Source organism: Mixophyes fleayi, chromosome 4, assembly GCF_038048845.1.
Source record: "Mixophyes fleayi isolate aMixFle1 chromosome 4, aMixFle1.hap1, whole genome shotgun sequence".
NCBI classification, from domain to species: domain Eukaryota; kingdom Metazoa; phylum Chordata; class Amphibia; order Anura; family Limnodynastidae; genus Mixophyes; species Mixophyes fleayi.
Genome location: NC_134405.1, coordinates 141,519,629 through 141,544,684, shown reverse-complemented (window position 1 = coordinate 141,544,684; position 25,056 = coordinate 141,519,629).

Here is a 25,056-nt window from a genome sequence, read left to right as displayed (position 1 = left end):
TAAACCGGCTTGGATCGCTGGACTGTTGCATTTTTACATCCATGAGGAAAACATAACATTTGTGTGGCAGACTTTATGGTTTTGGTCACATTATAGAAGTCCATTCTAATAGGGTACTCCCTATTAAAAGATATAGTGGAAATATTTCAACAGGCACTATTCTATTTCACAATATCATAGAACTGTTAAATTGAATATGCTGCTGTCCACCGGGTATTTTGTGAATCCCAATAGATAAAATCAAAGATTAGTAGAAAAACAATGTAGAGACTGCAGTAATTATTGTACCAGTGTCAATAAATCATACTTTTATAAAAAGTGTTGCAACTCTTATTGTATAAAAAAAATGCAAATTTATTAAAACACACATATTATGTAAATTAATTGTTTTTCACATTACGCTACATTACAATTTAAAATACGTATGTCAGTCTCTGAAATCGGCTGCAGACATATCATGAACAGTAGTGGATAATGGCAAAGATGAGGTCCGCGCTTCTAAACCTATGTATGAGCAGCCAAAAGGAAGTGAATGGGGCTAGTCCTACTCCCCAGAATTATAATGGATAGATCAGGTATTCCCAGGCGCAAATGTATAAAAGGTAATGACAATGTTAGTGTGTTGTGAACAATCGGCTTGATGCCTGATTTATTGTTCACAGTAAAATGACCAGTATTTAGTGTGCTGGTGCATGAAGAACAATGTAAGGTGTTTAAGACAAAGAAGAGAGTCTGTGGCTAATGCAAAACTATGTATCTAATGCACAAGAGGATAAAACAAAACCAAAAACAGAAACAGAGATAACTGAATAGCTGTTCCAGATATTGAGGTACACTCCAGAGCCTTGTGCCAATGAGTCCAATAGTCCTTAAGACTGTATGTGGATTAATTCAATACACAAAGGTTGCACTGGGATTTCATTGGTATAGACAGTAAGTGTGATCATGTGCAGTGAGTTCATACACTTACTGTAGGACGGTAGTGTTGAGTAGCCACTAGCCTAGATTCAGAGATTTCGCCCTGAACAGTCCTGGTCCGGATTCTGGGTGTCAGCGTGCAGCTGGACCGCTTTCCCGGGTCTTACAGTGGAGCGTTGTGAAGTCTTGGCCGACCGCCCCTCCTCTCTGTACAGCTGGATGTCCGCGTCTCTGAGTTGCCACGGGTAATGCACATGCGCAGAGGCGCGATTTCAGTGTAGTGTAGAATACAGAACGATGATGCTCATGAGCTTAGAAATGCATGTTGTACATCAACCCTACGCGTTTCGCCCACGTGGGGCTTCGTCAGGGAGAGTATGGGTGTATTGGATAGATGTCCTTAGTAGGCTCTATATATGGGAGGCGTCCACAGGGGAACTGATTCCAATTGAATGCTCCGCTGGATTGACATCTGTATGGGGCGGTCCTCCAGGTGCATGTTCAACGTATCCAACATATTCAACATGATAGTTGTAGATCTTCGTGAAGGGGAATATATTCAATAAGGGGAATATGTTCAGCATAGTGGTTGCCTACCTTCATAGAGGGCAACATAATGAAATTAAAGAGCACTCAATTCGAGGACTCTGGTAGATCTAGTGAATACAGTATATACTATAAATAGATGGTAAATAGTTATGCAGATCACCATATACAGGGGAAATAGTGGTGGATGGTATGTAACACAAAATGCCTCTGCTATGATACATTGAAAGACAGAAGTCACTTTATAGAAAGAGTAGTACATATGGGCAGTGATTTACAAAAAGCTGTTAATGTCAATGTCAATATTCAGACCATTAGGTGACAAAGTTTTTAAATTGTAAATCCACTTTGTCTCGATTTGTGAGATATGCTTAATGTAGTCCCCACCACGCCATAGCTTATTGACCTTACAGATTCCTAGAAATCTTAATAGTGAAGGGTCATGCTGGTGGTGTGCGGAGAAGTGTTCGGAGACACTGTGTGTCAGTAATTGATTCCTAATATTTCTGATGTGCTCTCCTATTCTGATAGAGAGCTTTCTAATCGTCCTCCCAACGTACTGATGACCACACGGACATTGGAGGAGATAGATAACTCCAACGGAGTCACAAGTAAGCTTATCTTTAATGCTGAAACATTCACCAGTGGTTTTTGACTCAAAGGTAATGGTTGGTTTGGTACTCTTGGTATGTGTTGTCTTACAGGCCTGGCAGCGGTTACAATGATAAAAACCTGCTGCCCTTTCATTTAGCCATGTAGAGTTATTACTTGTATTCTTGTCTTCTATACTTGGCGGGATGGTACTTTGTACCAGACTATTCTTTAGATTCGCTGCCCGTTTGTAAACAAACCAACCATTACCTTCAAGTCAAAAAACCATTGGCGAATGTTTCAGCATTAAAGATAAGCTTACTTGTGACTCCGTTGGAGTTATCTATCTCCTCCAATGTCCGTGTGGTCATCAGTACGTTGGGAGGACGATTAGAAAGCTCTCTATCAGAATAGGAGAGCACATCAGAAATATTAGGAATCAATTACTGACACACAGTGTCTCCGAACACTTCTCCGCACACCACCAGCATGACCCTTCACTATTAAGATTTCTAGGAATCTGTAAGGTCAATAAGCTATGGCGTGGTGGGGACTACATTAAGCATATCTCACAAATCGAGACAAAGTGGATTTACAATTTAAAAACTTTGTCACCTAATGGTCTGAATATTGACATTGACATTAACAGCTTTTTGTAAATCACTGCCATATGTACTACTCTTTCTATAAAGTGACTTCTGTCTTTCAATGTATCATAGCAGAGGCATTTTGTGTTACATACCATCCACCACTATTTCCCCTGTATATGGTGATCTGCATAACTACTTACCATCTATTTATAGTATATACTGTATTCACTAGATCTACCAGAGTCCTCGAATTGAGTGCTCTTTAATTTCATTATGTTGCCCTCTATGAAGGTAGGCAACCACTATGCTGAACATATTCCCCTTATTGAATATATTCCCCTTCACGAAGATCTACAACTATCATGTTGAATATGTTGGATATGTTGAACATGCACCTGGAGGACCGCCCCATACAGATGTCAATCCAGCGGAGCATTCAATTGGAATCAGTTCCCCTGTGGCCGCCTCCCATATATAGAGCCTACTAAGGACATCTATCCAATACATCCATACTCTCCCTGACGAAGCCCCACGTGGGCGAAACGCGTAGGGTTGATGTACAACATGCATTTCTAAGCTCATGAGCATCATCGTTCTGTATTCTACACTACACTGAAATCGCGCCTCTGCGCATGCGCATTACCCGTGGCAACTCAGAGACGCGGACATCCAGCTGTACAGAGAGGAGGGGCGGTCGGCCAAGACTTCACAATGCTCCACTGGAAGACCAGGGAAAGCGGTCCAGCTGCACGCTGACACCCAGAATCCGGACCAGGACTGTTCAGGGCGAAATCTCCGAATCTAGGCTAGTGGCTACTCAACACTACCGTCCTACAGTAAGTGTATGAACTCACTGCACATGATCACACTTACTGTCTATACCAATGAAATCCCAGTGCAACCTTTGTGTATTGAATTAATCCACATACAGTCTTAAGGACTATTGGACTCATTGGCACAAGGCTCTGGAGTGTACCTCAATATCTAGAACAGCTATTCAGTTATCTCTGTTTCTGTTTTTGGTTTTGTTTTATCCTCTTGTGCATTAGATACATAGTTTTGCATTAGCCACAGACTCTCTTCTGTGTCTTAAACACCTTACATTGTTCTTCATGCACCAGCACACTAAATACTGGTCATTTTACTGTGAACAATAAATCAGGCATCAAGCCGATTGTTCACAACACACTAACATTGTCATTATCTTTTATACATTTGCGCCTGGGAATACCTGATCTATCCATATCATGAACAGTATTGCATGTCTTTGTTTGTTAAATTCTAAAAAATATAATGACATTATAATATCCAAACAGTAATGGTAGGAATAATGCACAAATTGTTTATATGCAAAACTTCATTTGATTATAAAGTATCAGTTTACTTGATATAAGTGGTGACCACAGCAGTATTCTATTCATGTTAACACCTCATCAGTGACTTAATTTTATTATATATACTTGTGATCAGCAGACCTAAATCTTATTAAAAATATGCACTGAAAGTCCAACTATATATTTTTCACTTTTGACGCCCAATAATTATATACTAACCTTCCCCACTATAAAGGAATTGAAACAGATAAATATTATCTATATCAACAGAACAGTTTATCTATTGATCATTGGAACTTTCTTGTGGCATCTATCAAATTAATTTTAACTCACAACTATATTTTATTTGATCGTAAGTTTTAATTGCAAACACATGGTACAGCGATGGGGACCAGGTTCGCCCCGAGCTTCGTCAACCTCTATATGGACCAACCTTATATGGGGAGGCGGTGAATGCAAGATATATTGATGATCTTTTTTTTATATGGAGTGGTGACTTGATACCTATTCTCAATTTTAAAAGCTATAAGCCCCTACCATGGAAGAAACGTCTAATTGTTTTTTTTCCTATTCCTTCCTCTTCTACCATTTATGCACTTTTTATTGATGATATATGTTTGTGGTTTTGAACCTTAATTTATAAGGAATGTATCAGTTTTAAATCATATTTAAATGTATTAGCGCCACATTTTTTGTTTAGTAGGGTGTGCACTTATGAGTTTATATGATTAAACAACCAAATACACTGGCGCAATGTCTAAGACCTACATCAGACTTCCCTTTTGCATGTTATGTGATGTATAATATATGTCTATATATAATGTATAAATGGTATATATGGAATGTATGAATAATACATATACTGTATGTTATATTAGTTAAGTGTAAAATATGTTATATTAGTGAAATGTTAAAAGCATGTAAACTAGACAGTTCCGATTGGGTAATAGTTGGCCTTCCCAGAGTATCACATTGATGTAGATTTGGTTGCCAAACATCTGTCTTGACAAAACAATGCAATTTAATTTGAAAGTCCCCATTCTTAGAAACCAAGAGACAGAATTTGGCATATTGGTCACCCAACCAGCAGCCAGTTGGCAGCTGGCAGCACTTAGTAACATGCTGAAAAAGTTAGGCATTGGAATGAGTTACAAAAAGCACCCCAAAATGTGAATTTTGGTGTAAGAATGTACTGCAATGAAGGCTTCATAAGATTCTTTGGGAGAAGTGAAATAGCCAAAATCTTGCAAGATGACATTTGTCCTTGGAGCCACCCACCTACCCATATGTTGAAAAGAACATGCACATAGGTTAACAGAAGAAGTAATCTAGCGACAGGCACTGCCTCTTTTGTGGCTTAAGTGCTTAGTTTGTTTGGGCACCCACAAAAGCCAACATTTTGGTTGTTGGTTGTTCAACTGGAGATTAAATGTATATGTTAACAAATGATTCATGTGGATTTGGATAACAGTGGTCATCTTCCTCAATGGTAACCAATCATCACCCTCATCATCATCCTCATTGAAGATGTCTACATCAATTACGTTTTCCTTTGAATATAGAAGATACACCAAGTAGCTAACCGTTACGCAGCATGTGTGACACATTAGAGAGGGGTCAGCAGAAAATACCTTGGAGAGGATCAGGACTGCAGCAATTACATTCTAGAGGGTCAAGACTGCAGCAAATACATTGGAGATGGTCAACAGCAATACATTGGAGAGGTGACAGCAGTGACAGTATCAGAATTCATTAGATGGACAGCTTCGATATCAGTAGACATTATTTAACAGATGATGAGACAACACCCAGTTGTGATACATACATGTGTTCAACAGCTACAGGATTGACATTATATGATTGGTGGGTAGCAGAATAGACAGGATTATAAAGTAGACAATATAATGACATACACAGTATTATTAGTACAACAATGCCAATGTAGACAGTATTTATTAGGTTGACAATTCAAATGTAGACAGTATTATGCCTAACTCTATCCCTGTCCCTATCCCTAACCCTGTCCCTAACCGTGTCTCTATCCCGCCCATACCTATAGCACTATCCCTAACCCTATAATAAAATGGTCTTCATTTGAATTGGTGACCTAATAATAATGTTGACACCTGAATTGTTGATTGTTATACAAGCTGATAGACCAAAGGAAAAATGTAAAATAGTGCAAGATGGAATTGTCGTTGGAGCCACCCATATTTTAAAAAGGACATGCACAGAGTTTAACAAGCCAAGCACTTCAGCGACATGGGCTGCCACTTTTGTGACTGAAGTGCTTGATTTATTTGGGCCCCCACAAAAGAGAACATGTTTTTTTATACAAATCATCAACACCAACATTACTACTACCCGTCTTCACATTTCCAAATGGTTGAGGACTTTTTGAAGGAGGTTGCTCTATTATTACAGTGTTTGAATCTGAAACCTCAGACTCACATATAGCATTCATGGATACCCTCCGTGATCTTTCCTCAGGATTCTGTGAGTACCCAAGTTTTTCTCCAACCTCATGTTTATCCTCAGTCACTGATATGTCTGATTTGGAGGTGTCAGTAAGAGACATATACTGGGAACTACAAGGTGGTGCATGTGAAGGTGAGGAAGATACACAATTGTTTTGGAATGGCCACTCTAGTGCGTATATCAGTACCAGCAGTAGTAGGACCCCTACTAGCAAAAAGTGGACATGGTCTGACCCTTGTCTTGCCACTGTGAGTGGTGAATCCTGGTCCCATAGTGGACTACCATGGGTTGGGTCACTGGACCACCTGAATTTTTTTTCCTTTAAAATATTTCTAAGAGGCTGTTGAGTTGAGTCTTGCCCCCCGGGGGTACATTTGCCAGCCTTGCCCTGCCCACATTCATCAGAAATTCTCCTTCTTACATCAAGAGCTGATGATTTTGTTTGAGAGTGTTTTTAAATATAGATTTCACTGAATGATCCTTTCAAAATAGACATGTATGGAAAAAACAGAAAAGACTAGAAGTGTTTGCTTTTCTGTGGGGTTTGCTGCTGTGTGCTGATCTTTACAAACAGACTTCTTTAATTATAGATTTCGTTGAAAGACCCTTTCAAAATGGACAAGTATGGAAAAATAGAAAAGATTAGAATATAATAATATATATCCTTTTTTGGGGGTGTGTAACTGCTGCTGAGTCTCACACGCAAGCACCCAGTTTTTTTTCAAAATTATTTCACTTATCCCTGCCCCACTCAAGATTACTTTCACTTGAAAAACTTTCAAGTTTAAAAGAAAGAAATATGTTTGTTTTTTGGATTCTGCTGCTAATAGTCTGACAGCAAAAGCACAGTTATTCTCAATGAAATAAATATATTAGCTCAGAATATCTATTTAACTTAGTCTGTATATACTGTCTAGTACTATTATATATATGCAATACATTAACAACCACCAGTAGGGACTAGTCTGTGTAAAGTCTATTTAAGATTGAAAATAAAAGCAATTGATCAGCAAACTATTGTAGATGACTATTCTCTATAAAACTGCTTTACAGTAATAACAGGATTCTACTGCTTTCCTATGTTCCTGATTACCCCTTAATGCTATTTTATGAGCAGAGCAGTGCAGATAACTTCCTCTCTACACGCTGTCTCTTCTAAAACGGCACAGAAGAAAACAAGTATATATATTTAGCACACGTTTTGCAAAAAACAAATTGCAGAAACTGATATTTCGCCAGTTTGTAGCAATTTTGAAAACGACCGTTTTGAAAGAAACACATCTTCGGTGATTTTACATCAAATCGACGGTTAATAAATCATCGATTTTATACTCAGCCGAGAAAATCACTGAAAATTCAAAATCGCAGCTTGGTATATTTACCCCCAGAAGTATAAATGGAAATGCCTGGCTTTATTTTTTCACACTTATATGTTTTGTGATCGTATCAGTAGTGCTAGTGCTTTTCTAAAATACATTACAATTGCTGTTAAATATATCTACTTATATAAGTGTATATTTTCACTTTATTTTTTCATATATACTATAGTGGTTAAACTATAAACTATATAAAAAGTATTCACCTCTTTTATCATTTTTTTCACGAGTTGTGACTCTCAGGCTAACGTTCTCCCCTGTTCCCTCAACATACAGTGCTTCTTGTGTGCAAAACATTTTACTGCCGGCACATCAACTCTGCTTTCACTTTATTAATTATTAATCATACACAGCTGGTTCAGAACATGTTACATACACTGCAGGTTGGGAACAAATTGCCATTACACATGTTAAAAATGGAGTTTCTCACCTGGAATAGCATTTTAAATATGTTTGTTTGGCTTCATAAGGAACAAAGAGCCATGAACAACTATGTCATGGACAATCCAGGCTGCCGATTGCAATCCAGGCTGCTGAATGGGACCGATTGACATCATAAGAAATGGTAAATAATTAGGGGTTGAGGAGATGCATTTCTCAGTCTTGGCTGTTGTGCGCAATTAAGGAACATTGTGATGCTTAGCCAATACTATCAATGCAATCCAATAACCAAGAGATATTCTGGCTTGAACAACATGCTCAAGTAAAAAGTAAATAAATAAATCACACCACCAAATGGGCAACTGGGTAATCACAAAAAAGTTTTCAAAGAAAAATAGTTTTTTTTTTGCATTTGTAGTTTACAAATAAAATACATACTGGTATATCATTGTTCATTTGGTTATGGTGATTAACAGGCAATTTTCAAAGTCATTACATATTTTAATTACTTCAGTTCATGTTTAGTAACTTTTCATTTCCTACACTACAATAGGAATGTATCCAATACATGCTATTGCTGACATGCTTAATTTGCATTCATCTTAATTGATCCCATACAGCCTGAAACATGCATACACTTCAAATTAGGAAGATGGGGCCTTTGGCAATAGGAAATTTTGAATGATTTATGTTGCCTGTTTTCAGGTCACTCTGTTCCGTTCACGAAAACAAACACAACTAAATTTGATACTGAATTGTTCCAAAATGCTAGTTTCAAACAAAAAAAATATTTATTTGGCACTGTTTGCAAATAAAATAAATAATGCTGCTGCTATAAATTTGGACATATGAGTTAATTGCTAATTTTAAAAATCAGTGCAATTTTTAACTTCCTAAATGTAAGATTTTTGTGTTATGGCAGTTTTGCCTTTCATAAAATAATGACTGCAAACTGCAGAGAATCACTTACTCCCTTGTCTGTTTAAAAATCACTCACAATTAAACACAAAATACTGCCACAAGAAGTATGGTGAGCAAGCCTCAGCAGGGCATACGTGACATGTGGGTGTGAAAGAGTTTATTAAATCTAAAGCACCCTCTCTGTCTAAAAATACTAAAATCCCCCCAAATTATTCCTCACATTTACTATTAACTGTCCTGCTACCAGTAAGTAGTTCAAGAGCTGACACTCAGAGAAAGTATTTGGTTACTCCCTGAATTATCTCAAAATACATTTCCTACCTAATTTAATTACAGTTATGGTAAACCAAACAATAAGCTGAATTAAATATAGCATTATAACAAACAAGCCTATCTGACATGTGAATTCATTAAAAACACAAAGACAGAACGTAAATACGTGGAGCTTAAGAACATCAAAAAAATTATTGTATAAAAGTGTATAAAAAAAAATTGTGCAGGAATTCTAATGTAAAACATTTTTTCCTTAGAATAAACAGTAATAAAAACATAAACAGAATATTCATGTACATTAATGTAATCTGTTGGGTTGAGGGAGGCTAAAATGCAGACAGCACTCCCAATCCCTTCCTCTCCTCACTGAAAGAAGTGTATGTATGCTAATTTGTTTTTATAACTTTACGCTTTTTTGCCTTATTATTTCAATATATTTTTAAATAATAATTCTGTAATCAGGATAACTATCTTTTGGGACATAACACACATATAATATTACATTGAATAGGCTGAATATGATATTCCACACATAGGCCTAGCGAATGCAAAGAGTTTATTAGGAGTGTTTGGAAAGATATATTATTATTTATCTTCTTTGTACAGCTGCTTTATTTGGCTGACATATGTCATGCGACTAGTTATAAATAGGTACAAAACTCTTAAATATTGATTATGAAAATTACTGTCTTGATGAATTTTCCCTACACGAGATTTATATATAAAAAGCAATTCACATTTTTGGAAGGGATCTTTCTAATATGTTATTTTTCAAATTCCTGTTTAGGCCATAATTTTACTTTTTGATATTGAAATAAAATGAAAGATAGGAAGCAATTCTAGAATATAATCTTATAAAAATATACAATGAGAAGTATGTACTATTTACTTAAATTTAATATTTGAGGAACTTATAGTATTATAACAATTTTTTATTGTTGCAAGGAAGAATTAATAATAGCTCACTTATGTTAACAAGATATTAAGCTATAATTTTGATATCACTGAAGAAGAACACTACACAAAATTTAGTATAGAATATTACAATTAATATAATAACAATATGGGGTCATGTTATGGATCTAACACTTAATAATTGAGGTTTCATACAATAATTAATAATAAAAATATATTACTAATAAAACAAAATAAAATGTTCTAAAAATTTGAAATAATAATAGCTCACTTATGTTAAAAGTTCCTTTTTGAAGGGTTAGACAAAAAATAAATATAGTAATATGGATCCTTTTAGTGAGACACCTGAGGGATACATACATAACTTGTTAAATAAACCTCACTAAAGATATCACATTAAAATATATGTGTAAGCCATGGATGATATGGAGACATGGCTCTTTTGGAAGAAATAATTATAAAGAAGCTATCAATGCCCTATTTTATGAATATCTAGGGAAAAGAGATATCTCACCAGGAAAAAAATAATAATAATAAAAATAATAACCCAAAAGGATTGCTACAGCCACCAATTATGGTAGTGAATTTAAAAAGATATTGAAATCCAATGAACATTTATAAAATATTAGAACTTGGACAAACATGTATCTCCACTAGCTATATGTTTCGAGGATCAGTGATGCTTCCTACTATACCAATAAATGAATATGCTAGCGCATGAATGTTCAATGATGATTAAATTAGATTTAGTAACATGGGATCTTTAAAATAAAAATGTTTTGAGAAAAAAATATCTTAAATATTCATGTGAATGCTATATATATTAAAAGTAAATTCAGTTGAATAGCAATATAGGGACTAGTTAGGCAGGAACCATTTACAAGAGACATAGGAGAGATATAGGGAAATGTGTGACCCTATAACAGACCAAATATGTATAAATAAACAATGTTAAAGGTACAACACTTGTCCCCTCTCCCAAGAAACATTTCAGCTTTTATAATGTGTTATTTCTTTTATAGACACTATTATTTAACTTTTCTGTGATCTTTCACTTTACACATCTTATTATTTTGTTCCTATCAATTTGTTTTAATATTTCACCATGTATTTGCCTGGTATTGTATTTTTAGAATGATTAATTTAAAGTTAATTTTATTAATATACTATTGAACTGGAGTGCTCTTTTTCTTGTGCTTCTAACTCTGGTATTTGTGTAATTATAATTTAGATATGTTGTAAGAGCACCCCATCGATATGATTGTTGGAAATATGCCCTGACATTTAATAATGAGGTTGGTTCCTTTCCTTTTTCTTGATAGACCATAATCATGTCACACCCAAAAACCTCTTCTGTGACATCACTGGAAGAATTGTGCCGGTATGCTATTCCTTTTTATACCATTGCGAAACAAATATTGTCAGTTTGGAAAATGAAAGCTTTCAGAGTGACATGAATAGCACCATAATTGTTAAGTGGTTAGTGTGTGCACAAAGTGTCAGTTAGGGGGCAATTCTCGGAATAAGGAAGCTGATTCAATATATAAAGAAAACATCACTGTCTTCTTTGAGAGAAACACAAAAGACCTGACAAACCAAGGAGCCATTCCAAATAATATATCTTTACAGATTATGAATGTCAATTATTCGCTATTATATTTTTAAAAACAGCTGCACCCACTTTATATGCTGACAGTAGAAAAAAATCTAAAAATATCGACTCTGACTGGATCCCATCTCCCTCGGACCCATATGATGTGGGGCAATATATAATTATGTATCTAGACAGTGTGACACCTTGTGTACATAACTGAAATGTTTATATTGATTCCCTTGGAAGTGGTGCTAGGCCCTATTTACAAAGCTGTTGAATTTGGCTGCATGTGGATCAGACTGCTTGCCACAGTAGTTATTATTATTATTAATATTATTATTATTATTATTATTATTATTATTAATATTTATTTATAGGGCACCACATGAGGTCAGCAACACTGTACAGAGGGCAAACAACAAGAGAGCACATGGTATAACTGTACAATACAGTAAACAAATAACACTACAACTCAAAAAAAGTTATAGGTAATGAGAACAGGAGGGAAGAGGGCCCTGCTCACAAGAATTGACAAACATGCGCACAGTGATTTTACATATAATATGCTCAAAATCGGCAGATACGTGCCTTGATGAATCAGTCCCAATGAATTCAGTTATGGCCATGTTAAGTTTGGACATACATGAGGACATGGCAGAGAGTCAACTGGACTCCCAAGAGAGGAGGATAAGGGAGAGATCAGGAAATGAGAGGTAAAGTTGAGTGTCATCGGCATAGACTTGCCACTGAAGGCCAAAGTAACTCATGAGTTTACCCAGAGAGGAGTTTTACAGAGAAAAGAGCAGAGGGCCAAGGACAGAACCTCGTGGGACTCCTACAGGAAGGATGGATGGGGGAGGAGGAACCAGAGGTAGAACCAGAGAAGGAGCTGTTGGAGGGGTAGGATGCGAACCACGAAAGGACTGTGTCAGAATGGCCAATGGTGTAGAGGGTGTGGAGAAGAAGAGGGCGACCCATGGTATTAAAGTTCACAGAGAGGTCCAGGAGGATGAGCAGGAAGAAGTGGCCCCTGGATTGGCAAAATAAAATCACTGGTGACTTTAGTCAAGGCAGTTTCTGTGGAGTGGAAGGGGTGAATGCCAGATTGGAGAGGATCAAGGAAGGAATTGCCAGAGAGGTAGCTGCTGAGATGGTTGTATAATTAATGTGTAAGTAACTGACCGACTGATGTGAGTGAGACTGACTGACTGACCGATGTGTATGTAACTGACTGACTAAAGTGTATGTAAATGTAAAATGTCCAGGAAAACCCACATGAACAGAAAAGGAGTGCAACCAGAATTAGTCTGCCCTCCCCCAGACCATTGTAAAAAAAAAAAAAATGAATAAAAGGAAGGCTAGTAGCCCATGTAAACTGTACTTTTTGCAGTATACTTGAATGCAGTTAGCAATTACTATCAGATCCTGTCCTGCCTTTTCTTGCAACAAAGTCTGTACCGACAGCTTAAAGTTCACACTTCAAGCCATCTCTGGTTGTCTAGTGTTGAGTCCAGAATCCTCAGTCGGCACTGCGACATCAATTCTTATTCACAATAAGTGGTCAAGAAGGATTCATTCAGAGGAACCAGAGAAAAGGTGCTGCAGCAGCTACATATTACCCAAGAGGCACAAGCTGTTCAGGGTGCCAGTGAGAGAACCTAGTGGTGGATTGCACTCATACAACTGGAGACACCTTGATGGTGTGATTTGATATTCACAGTTGGTGAGAGATTGGTTTGGCCAAGTGTCAGTATAAGCAATCAGTGATATCTGAAAAGCAGTGAAACCTCAAAAAGCCAGGTGGAGCAGAGTTGCATAGTAAGCACATTCTGTACCATTAAAGTTTAAGCACCCATTTAACTTTCAATTGCAGTGTTGGGAGGGGGCTTCCTATTGGTTTATGCAGTAATCCCTAGCGCCCCAAGGCTGAGCATTCTACACCAGCAATTGTCAAAGCTGTGCATGTAACCTGACACTCACAAAAGGTAAGTGTGGGAATCATTTATAACTTGAAACCTGTAATGCTTACATAGCCTTAATTAGCCTAATGTCAGTGTGGTGGTATGTTGTTACATGGATGATAAGGTTGGTCATTATGTCCCGGCTATATTTTATCCCTGATTTTGGAACTTTAAGGATAATTTTAGAAAATTATTAATATATTTTGAACAATGAACTATTGAATGAGGTATTTTGATAAAAAAAAGTCATAGAGAACAGAGAAGGAACCTTTTTTTATGTAGTCTTCAAATTCTGTGTTATTGCTAGTATTGTAAACAAAAATATAATTTTTATTTAATATGAAACTTTTTCCTTATAAGAGCTTTGAAAATTAAAACAATTGTATTTAGGTCTGACTATGTTAGACCCTAGAACTGGGCTGCTTTGGCCTCAGATCCGGAGGTAACCCTACCAAATTCATCCTCTTCCCTTATATTTTACCCCCACTTATGTATGCCCAAATGCTCTTAGCCTTTATGATAGATAATGGATATCTTGCTGTAACAGACTTTGAATTATTTTCATTACCTGGAGTTCACTAGGGCTCACTTGATTAGGTGATAATAAATTGTTTTCAAAGTTGAATTATTCTTTCCAAACTTCTAAGTATCATTCAATCTTTAGGGACTATTTTGTATGCTACTCTCTTATCATTAAATGTGCTGGATATTTCAGTGTTTTTCACTTATTGCTATGATTTCGTTGTGTATGCTACATGAGTGGCTTTCAATAAAAAGTTATTTTTCAAAAAAAAATTACAGAAACAAAATTAGTCATACAACTGATCAGTTTCACCCAGCTTATCACTACAATCGCTGCAATATGAAATCAGGTGTTTCGGGCATATTAATTTGTAACACGCTTGGCATGTATGAGTGGTCTTTTTTAGCAGGATACACTTGGCAACTTTTTTAAACTCCTGGTACTTTTGCTGACACGTCAATTTGTTCATCATTGTGTGAACTTGACATAAGCAAAACCACTTTATTCTTCTTAGGAATACTGGACACAATCATAACTTCTTTTTGAAAGCCGAATCTAGATGAATAAACATCTCTACCACAGGTTTTAGTAAACTCAAGAGGAATTTGTCTTTTTTTTTAAGTAAAACATCACATAAAATGGCACAAAATTGTTACACCGACATTGAAGTTAGGTCATAATAACCTTTTTCGGAGTTTGCGTCCATCTAGTTCTCTGCGCTGATGTCGGCTGACTGAACGGTAGTGTAAAACGGGTAGAGAGGGGTCTTAACTCCAGCTACTGAGAGGTTTGGCAACGTTGCATAACTAAGTAAAAGCACGTAATTTAAAATGCCCCGGGTCATTATGACCCAACCTCAATGACGCCAGGATAATGTAAATGCCAAAGTTAAGAACACGTACCGTATGTTCTCTGATTCTTTGGAGATGAAGTTGGAGAAACAGCAGAGAATACATTTGTGTGTATATATTGCAAAATGGCCCTTAGCCCTAAGCAGCAACCTTAGAAAATTCAGTTAACTCAGTTAATAGACCTCAGGCATTGTTAGAGCACACACAACACATTCCTGCACAGCTAAACTGACAACCTTTTCCATTCCAATACACAGGACGGCTGCTCGGCTCCGTATTCAGTTAGAAAGAAAGCTCTCACTGATGTGACTTAGAGACAAACAAACTGAATTTTCCAGCACCAATGAGTGTCAGATTGGTAAAGTGCAACCTTTCCGTAATATCTAGTTTGAAAGACACTACAGGGGGTATATGTGTATAATAGTGTCCTAGATATAGACTTATTTGTTTGTTACATACAGTACTTGCACCTGTATGTGTGTGTCTGTCTATCTCTCTATATATCTTACATATCGTGCCCTGAAATACATTGAAAAAACTAACAGAAATAACTTAGATATACCTGATACTAGTGAAATTGATTATATTTGATTGATATATTTGTTTCAAAGATGGAGTGATTTTTATGTTTTAAATCAGGCACACATTTAGAGGGGGTTTCCAGTTAATCCTCTTCCTTCTTTCACTGCTGTGAAAGCATGGGCCATGCAGCTTATTACTGCAGCGCATGGTCCTGCCTTCTAAAAAGCCACTTATTAAGAAGAAAATTGTATTTTATTGAAGATGTAATGACAGTAAATGATTTAAAAATGACAATACATATGATCAGATAGATTGAAGTTCATATTTAGCACCTCATACTCATATGCAGAAAAGTGTGGAACTAATTAAACTATATAGAACTCTAATATTAGATAAAGATATGGGAGTGATTGCCGCTCCACTGGGTTTTCAACACATACAGAATATATACAAAAACTGACTTGGCAGTATCCGTAGTGTTCATAAACTGTGAGCAGTTTTTAAACTCTCGATCTATTGAAAATAAACTTACAATAGCAGTGAAACTGACGTTCTCGTAGCGGTTACTTGTAGGATAAATCGTCTGTTCTCTCAGGAGTGTCTTTGATAGATCCTCATGTGTTCCGGATATACAGCTCCTGATTTTTGCTGAAGTCTGTTCTATCTTCTCCTCTCAAACATATAGCGGAGGTAAAGAAAGGAATATACTGGTGTAGTATGTAAAAACATCTATTTATTCTAAAAACACAAAAACCGGGATACAAATGCTTGTACCAAATGATGTATAGGTAGCAATCACAGAGAAATCAGGTAAGTACGAGATGACCCGACAATATGCCCCAAGATGTTATAATCACCAAATGGAGATCCTGAGCAATCAATAATACCGTCCACACTGAACCAACGCGTTTCGACTCTAATGAGTCTTTCTCAAGGTAGTGGACATGTCCGGAGGTTCCTCTTTATAGTGTTAGCAGGTGTATACAATAAGGGCGTTACGTCGTTCCATAAAGAAAACATACAAAATTTGACAAAACACAATCCATAACATGTTTCTACTTAGATATAACCTCTATGATATACAAAAAATTACAATAACTGTGGCTTTTTATCCGATAGTAACGATCTAGATTGTATATGTATAACCAGACCCGCGGAATTTTCACCTGAATAACTTCCGTAATAAATTCATAACAAAAAACCTAGTATAAAAATTAAAACCACAAATATACTTCATAACCACATTCGTACAGATGATTGGCTCCGTAGTTTAAGTTAACAGCCAAATAAAATCCTAAACTGCATCTATTCGGAAGAGTACATATTACCGCTCCATATTTTGTATTTTAAACTTCATTCATATGTACTTACCAATAAATAAATGGTTAGGAGTATCAGCGATAAGTATTTCATTGTAAAATATTAACTGAAATAAAATCAATCCCCAAATCGGGTTAAATGTGCCTCGTGTATACTAATTAACTCCGTATGTGTGTAACCAAATCCGAGGCATTCACAAAAGCTGTTTCCAAATCACCATACTGATCACTTTGTGTGATGTTAGAGAGTCAGTTTTTGTATATATTCTGTATATGTTGAAAACCCAGTGGCACGGCAATCACTCCCATATCTTTATCTAATATTATTGTCTTTATTACAACACTTGTGCAGTTGTTTGGGAATGATTAACTGCTGCAACTGTTATCTAGCGCTGAAGGTGGTTCTACACTTGTTTTGTTTTATATAGAACTCTAAATAAGTCCTATTAGTGATAATATCTGTGCTCCGAATGATATTACACTCATATGGCAATAATAGAGCAGGTATTGCAGAAGTTCCAGTACCGCTGTGATACTTGTTAAGTAGGCTTCTGCATGCAAACATTTAGAAAAACCCCTTCTAAAAATTCTGCATTTGTCCCTGTCAATGTTTGTAAATCATTTTGGTTTTGCCAGTGTAAAAGTAAATACTAATCTCTGAATAAATGCAAGTAGAGTGATATTAATGTTTTGGTGATTGTGTTTAATGGGGTTGAAATTAGTTGCAGGAATTTCAGTGATTGTTGTAATGAGTTTGATTACCAGCCATGGTTTTATCTGTGTGTATTTTGTATGTTCTCACAGTGTTTGTGTGGGTTTCCTCCTGGTGCTCCGATTTCCTCACATACTCCAAAAGCATACCAGTAGGTTACTTGGCTGCTATTAAATTGATCCTAGTCTCTGTATGTATGTTGGGGAATTTAGACTCTAAGCTCCAATGGAGCAGAGACTGATGTGAGTGAGTTCTCTGTACATCACTGCAGAATTAGTGGCTATATAAATAGCTGCTGCTGATGATGATGTAGCTGGACACTCCACAGTAGCATTTTTACTGCTGCATACAGATTTAACATTTATGCCTCCTCTCCCCCATGCTGCTTTTGGTTTGTCCCCCTGCTGACTGCTACTGAGCTCCACCGCAACACCTCTGTACACTGATAACTAAACATGATCAATCAGTTTTTACATTTATGCATTGATCGAAATGTATACCCTGTAGTCCAGCAGGAGTAGAAAATTATAATAACAATAATAATTAAAAAAAAACACATGTTGACCTATATGCAAAAACTTAAGGGAATGGATGTTGGGCCTGCAATTGTGTTGTCCTAGTGCTAGAGCTGCATGGCCTTTTTTTTTTATAAATATGGAACTGGTTTTATAAAACAGAACATTTACAGCATATTTGCAGTAATCTTTAATTATGAGTTTAGCATTTCTGGTTCTTGGGAACTAGAGATAAGCAAAATGATTAGTAAAACTTTACGGGCTTCATTCATCTTCGGACGTCCGTCCCGTTGCAAGCTGTATTTTGCATGAAACTGCTCTGTGCATGCTCAGAAACTGACATTACGCCAGTGAATGCAAGTGGATGCAATTCAATTTTAAATGCAAATGACACTTCCGACTGCCTATGATTTTAAGAGCGGAACGGTGAAATGTACAGTAAGGGCATGCCGATGTTGAGTGCAGGTACATTCATGTGATTCAAGTTCTGGGCATCTCTGAGGTACATTATTTATAGCCTTATAACTTGCACCAGCTACAGGACAGGTGTAAGTGCCGATTGATAGTGATGATGGATGCATATGCATCCCAGAACAGGAAATTATAGTGGGAAGATTTCTGTGAAAGTGTGGTGCACTTGTAGTAGTATTATGTGGGAGAATGTGATTGTGTCCAAAATGCAAGCTAGTGAATATAGATAACAGTTTTCAAAGAATCATACATGTGTATGGTTGCAACAGTGTTACACATAGCTGGACATGTTAAATATAATCATTAATTTATTGAACACATGAGAACTACTTTAACTAATATTTAGCATGTCCAGCTATGTGTAACACAGGTAGCGTTCATGAAATTTGCTCCAAGATACACTGGATCCTTCCAAATCACCCAAGTCATCATTCCTGTGACATTTATGCTAAAACTACCAAACTTCCTGCAGATGTGCACATCTCACTGCTAAAACCACTCATCATCAAGATGTATTCCTACCTGGACATGCCAAAACCACAGTAGAAGTACAAAATCAAGCAGGTTTTAGATATCCGCAAATATAGAGGTACCATTCAATATCTGGTAGATTGGAAGGAATTCAGCCCAGAGGAACGAACCTGTATGGGGACATCAGATATCCAAGCTCCTCAGGCAATCAAATGTTTCCTGAGGAAATTCGAGCATAAAGGATTCGTGGGTGTCTGGTGGACACCCTTTTGACTCGACTACTGTAACATCCACCTCTGAAGCTTCAATACTGTCAGTACAAGCAGTCTTAGACATCACTGGCCTGCCTCCAACAGTCAGGAGTCCACTGATTGCTGACCTTCCTAATTTGTTTGCACCAATCCCATCTGTTAGTTATTTTCATGTGTGTGTGTGTGTGTGTGTGTGTGTGTGTACTCCACAACACTTGCTGTCTATCTCTATTCTACAGGGTCACTGTGATATACTCTGCTGTATACATTTGTTTACTGCCTTAAAAGTGCTAACACCACCGTATACCGTATTGCATGCTATGTGCTGTTCAAACTATACCAACTCATCGGTGTACCTCATTACATGCTACACACTGTTTAACCAGTGTCAACACATCTATGCACCTCATTACACACTACGTGCAGTTCAACCAGTGCCAACACCTCCGTGTACATTATTGCATGCTACCCGTTGTCCTACAAGCGACAACACCTTCTTGTATCTTTGTACATGTTATGTGCTGCTCAGGCAGTTGCTACAAACCCTGTCTGCAGGTTGCCAAACCCTTAGTGAAGTCAGCTGTACACTAAGCATTTTGCCTATTTTGCCAACAGTGGCAAACACCTCAGTGTATTTCGGTGGGACAGCCTCTATTTCTGTTGCATAGGTTTTAGTGTATAAGGATGTTAGAATGAAAATGTTATAAGAAATTTCAGAGAATGTTATATAATGTAATAGTAGTATTAGTATTTGTTTTTAATATGCCAGATATAACAGATGTTTAATCTAAAAATTGATTGTTTGCAAAAAAGATGTATAGATTGAAACATTGCTCTGCTGGTAACATCTGATGAGCTACAGAGTAGAGAGTAGAAGTTGAAGATGCAGAATGACTGTTGAAGGTGAAGTGAGAGTTGACAGGAATAACGTGTAGAGAAAAAGAGAGCTGACAGGATTTAGTTGAAAAAAAAGGAAAGAGAGCTGACAAGATTAGCTGGGAAGAAATAAAGACAGATGACTTAAGTCTGTGAGAGATGTTAGGAGAACAACTACAGAGAGATAAAGGAGACAACAGTAATGAGGCGTCACCTGAAGCTGATCCAGAAGAAAAGGGATTATGTATACCTCCCAGAGAGATAAGTGACAACACTCAAAGGCTACACTTACCAAAGATGATAAATTGTACATAGGTAGGGTGAAAATATTGTCAGAATACACATAGTTGCCAAGGAGACACTACTCATATGAGCAAAACTGCACCAAATATAGAGATCTTTAAACTCTATTTTATTTAGGAACAGAACAGTGGTATTCATGGCTTAATTGTGGATTACTAGAGAACTATAGCTCTGAATACATATTGTGTATGACTGTTAAGAGCAAATAAGAGTACTGCATCTTTAATATTGACAATATCAGTTGTTAAGATACCTGTCATAGATTAAATTGTTGTGATAATCTAAGAAATGTTGTATATTTTTTATTGTTTATAGATTAAAGTTGCATTGATTGCTGTTAAATTAATTTCTTGGTTAATTTAAGACTGCCACATTTCTTTTTACAGTATCTTAATGTTTAATATTTTAGAGAGTTGTCTGCACTGCTGTTTTGTGTCTATTTTCTCAGGGTCTCTGCCCAGTCAAGGCATGATCTCTGTCTGCCTCAGGGTCAGCCGCTCAGTCCCCAGACATGCCGCCTGTGCCCCTCAGAGCAGCGCACCATCTTGCTCTACCCAGGTTCGCAACACTGTGCTTGTTTGTCCATATTTTCATTATTCAGTTAGTTCAGTATCTCTCTTGCTTGTTTTATGTATAATATATAATTCCCCCTTGTATGGCACTGAGGAATAGTGTGACCCCCTATAAATTAACAATAATACAAATAATGATTTTTTTTATATATCCATATTACTAAATTGAGATAATAACCACTATCATTATATGCCACTGATTGTTAGGTTACTAAGCATTTAGCATCAATGAGCTGTAATTAGCAACGAATGGTGGTGTTCAGTAATTTAGAGTTATGCACTGTCTAGTTGCATAAGCTTGAAAGCTGTGGTACAAATAAACATTTGAATAATAACTGAAACAAATTGTTAAATTAAACCATATAGTGCTAAATAATTTAATCGAATAAATAAAACATGTATTAAATAATATTTATAATAAATAAAATATAATAAAATCAGCATGGCCCACCACCCAACATCTATTAGCAAGCACTAGGCAACTGTGGCTGATGAAAATGATAAGGTAGTAGCCAGCAGTATGGTATCCCTTATTATATTAACAACCAGCCTCTAGTAGAGGGAGAGTAAAAAAGCGCACGCCCCTCTTCCGAAAAGTAACCAGCCCAGTATAGAAAGTGCTCTAGCACATCCTAAGTCCCCTGGGTTGCAGTGTAATGTGGAAATGAATCTAGAATTCCTGCTACCAAGTAAACACAGAGGGCCTGAGTCATTAAGGAAAGTAAGGCAAAAAAGAGGAGTAAATGTTCTCCGGGACAAACCATGTTACAATGCAAGGGGTGCAAATTAGTTTATTATTCTGCACATAAAGAAAATACTGGTTGTTTTTTCATGTAGCACACAAATACTTGATTTTTAGCTTTATTTTTACACTGAAATTTAAAGTTGATCTAGGACATGTCCTATCCCAATTATAAATCTGTCCCCACATTTTAAATCTGCATCCCCCTCCAATGCAATATGGTTTTGCCCAGGTGCAATGTTACTCCTTTTTTATGCTTTGCTCTCCTTAATGACTCAGCCCCAGAGAGCCTACTAGTCATGTACAACAGAGCAAAAATAATAACAAATTGATGTTTTTTGATGTGATGACATCATTTGGAAGCTCTCCTAGAGACCTATAAGCTTCGATTTCAAATAATATGTGGGTTAACAGAAATATATAGCAAAGTTTGGAAAACGATAGTAGAATACTTTGTTGCATAGGAACATGTATAAGTAGCAGGAGGAGGGCTAACAGCTAAGGGCTCACACAAATAAGAAATTCTGAAATGCATATCTCACAATGTTCTCATAAGGAATTTTAAGTAACCCTCCCTACCTTCCCTCCAAATAAAGGAAAAAGCATAACACAAAAAACACAAAACAAAACAAATTATCTGCCATGTAGGGCAGACCTGAGAGTACCCACTCAATTCCTTTATGTCATCAAAGGAATTGAGCATGACCATGCCATATTTTTACATTTGAGCACAAGCACAATCTCTCCATTTACATTACCAACAAACTTTCATTGGTAGCATATTGTTAGGAGTCGAGGCGGTGCCCCAAGTCCCCGCAGTTCAACGTTTATATGCGGTCCGCATCCCGTCCGTCACCATTATGACCGGGACTTCACTTCCTCCTTGTCCCGGCCGTCTCCAAGGCAACAGCCGGGACGCTTTGTCAGTGAAACACCGCATCCCAGCATGAGGGGCAGCCAGGCATGTACACTATCAATTTCAATTAATTAGCAGCCCTCTGAGGCTGATAATTTCAGCTATGCTTTCTGCTTTTTGATTGGCCCTACTATGTATATAAGGCAGGGAGGGCTTAGTCTCCCTGCCGATTATAGCTTCTGTTCACACACTTGCTGACATGCTCCATATCCTTGTGTATACTCTGCCTGTAATCTGACTGATACTTGTTGTGACCTCAGCTTGTTCTGGACCCTGTTGTTTGCTGATTGCCCCTGACCTCTGCCTGTTTATTGGTTTTTCCTTGCTTGTAACCTGCCCTGACCTTTGGCCTGTCCCTGGTTATACTGATTGCTTTGGACCCATGACCCTTGGATTTTACATAGTTAGTCTATTTATTCCAGTTACTCCTCCCATGTCCTGCACTACGGTTTCTGTACATAAGCTCCCACCATGCTGAGTTTAAGACATGGGGGCATCCAAGTACCTGTGAGCATTGCAAGCTCTATGAGAAAGGAGGTTGCTAAAGGTGAAGACCTCATCTGTTCTTGGAGTTCATGTCAGTACCATCAGCCATAACACATATACACAGCATCACACAGGGGTGGAACTGTGCATCCCCGAGCCCTATAGGAAAAATGTGGTAGGAGCCTGGCAATGCTTCTTTATCTTCCTGGGCCACCTGCTCTGCTCTCTGCAATGGATATGACCAGTTTTTGTCAAATTCCACAATATATAAGTGTTAGGATATCCTAGTGAATTCTGTATAATAATCAAGAAGTGAAGGCTGCATCACACCACCCAATAACTTTCTATAAAGGGTTTCTAGGAACTATTAAAGCACATGACTATGCAGTCAATAATCTATTTAAAAACATTTAGCAGAGTTCAGTGGCTGCTAGTGACATAGTGGTATATCAGTAACCAAACCCATCTGGATTGTGCCCTCAGCACACTAGTGATCCAGCTTAGACTTTTGAAAAGGTGAGATCAAGATGAGACCAAGAAATAACTTTTTGACCAAAATTAAAAGTAATTTGGGTGTCACAAACCTAACATTGCAATTCTCTACACTAAAATATGGTGGTAGTAGCCTTATGCTGTGGAGGTGCATCCCATCAGATCATAATCTTATTAGAAGGAAAAAGTAGAAGGAACAAATACAGGCAAATACTATAATGGAATTTGTTGCAATATGCTAAAAAAAACTGAAGCAACAAAAGGACCATGATAACAATTACAGGCCCAAAGGAACATGGGGGGTTGAAATTAGATGAAAATGTCAATATACTTCTGTGGGATGGTGTACACAGTAGTGTGTATGTGCCTGTGTGTTAGGAAATATAGACTGTAATCTCTAATGGGGGAGGAACTGATGTGAGTGACAAATATTTTTTGTACCGTGCTTTGTGATTGGTGGCGCTATATAAATAAATGATAATAATAATGAATAATATATTACAGTTTGCCAACTCTGTCTTCCTAGAGGTATAATACTCAGTAATATAATCCAAGGTTCTTCGATAGCACATTCAAACAGAGCTGAAACAAATGAAGGTTTAAAAGTGTGTTTGTAGCAATCCATTTCACAGTATCAAATCATTTCATATTCAAGCCTTTCAGATTACTCAGATTTACACCCTTGATATACAATAAAAATTCATGTCCAACAGTGTTTACTAGTAACAAAGCCCCTATTGTCTTGAGTTGAAACGATGTCTGTTCATGGTTGTTGCTGCATATCTTGGTTTGCCTTTATTAGTAACAAACTCAAGACTAATATGATTTCAAATGCTAGAGCCAAGGTTTGTTTATAGCATGTATTAACTGCCAACAAACACCCTTTTGTCTTGACTTGAAACCATTTCTGTTACCTTGGTTTGTCTTTAGGCTTTTATTAAATGAGCTGCTTTTGTCAATTTAACCTACTAGTATGTTTTTGGAGTGTGGGAGGAAACCGGAGAACCTGGAGGAAACCCACACAAACACGGGAAAAACATACAAACTCCAAACACTTAAGGCCATGGTCTGACTCTCATTTAGTAGCTTCTATATGACTTTCTACAATTTATACTAAATACAATACTTTATCTTTCTGAATTATTTCTGTGTTTTT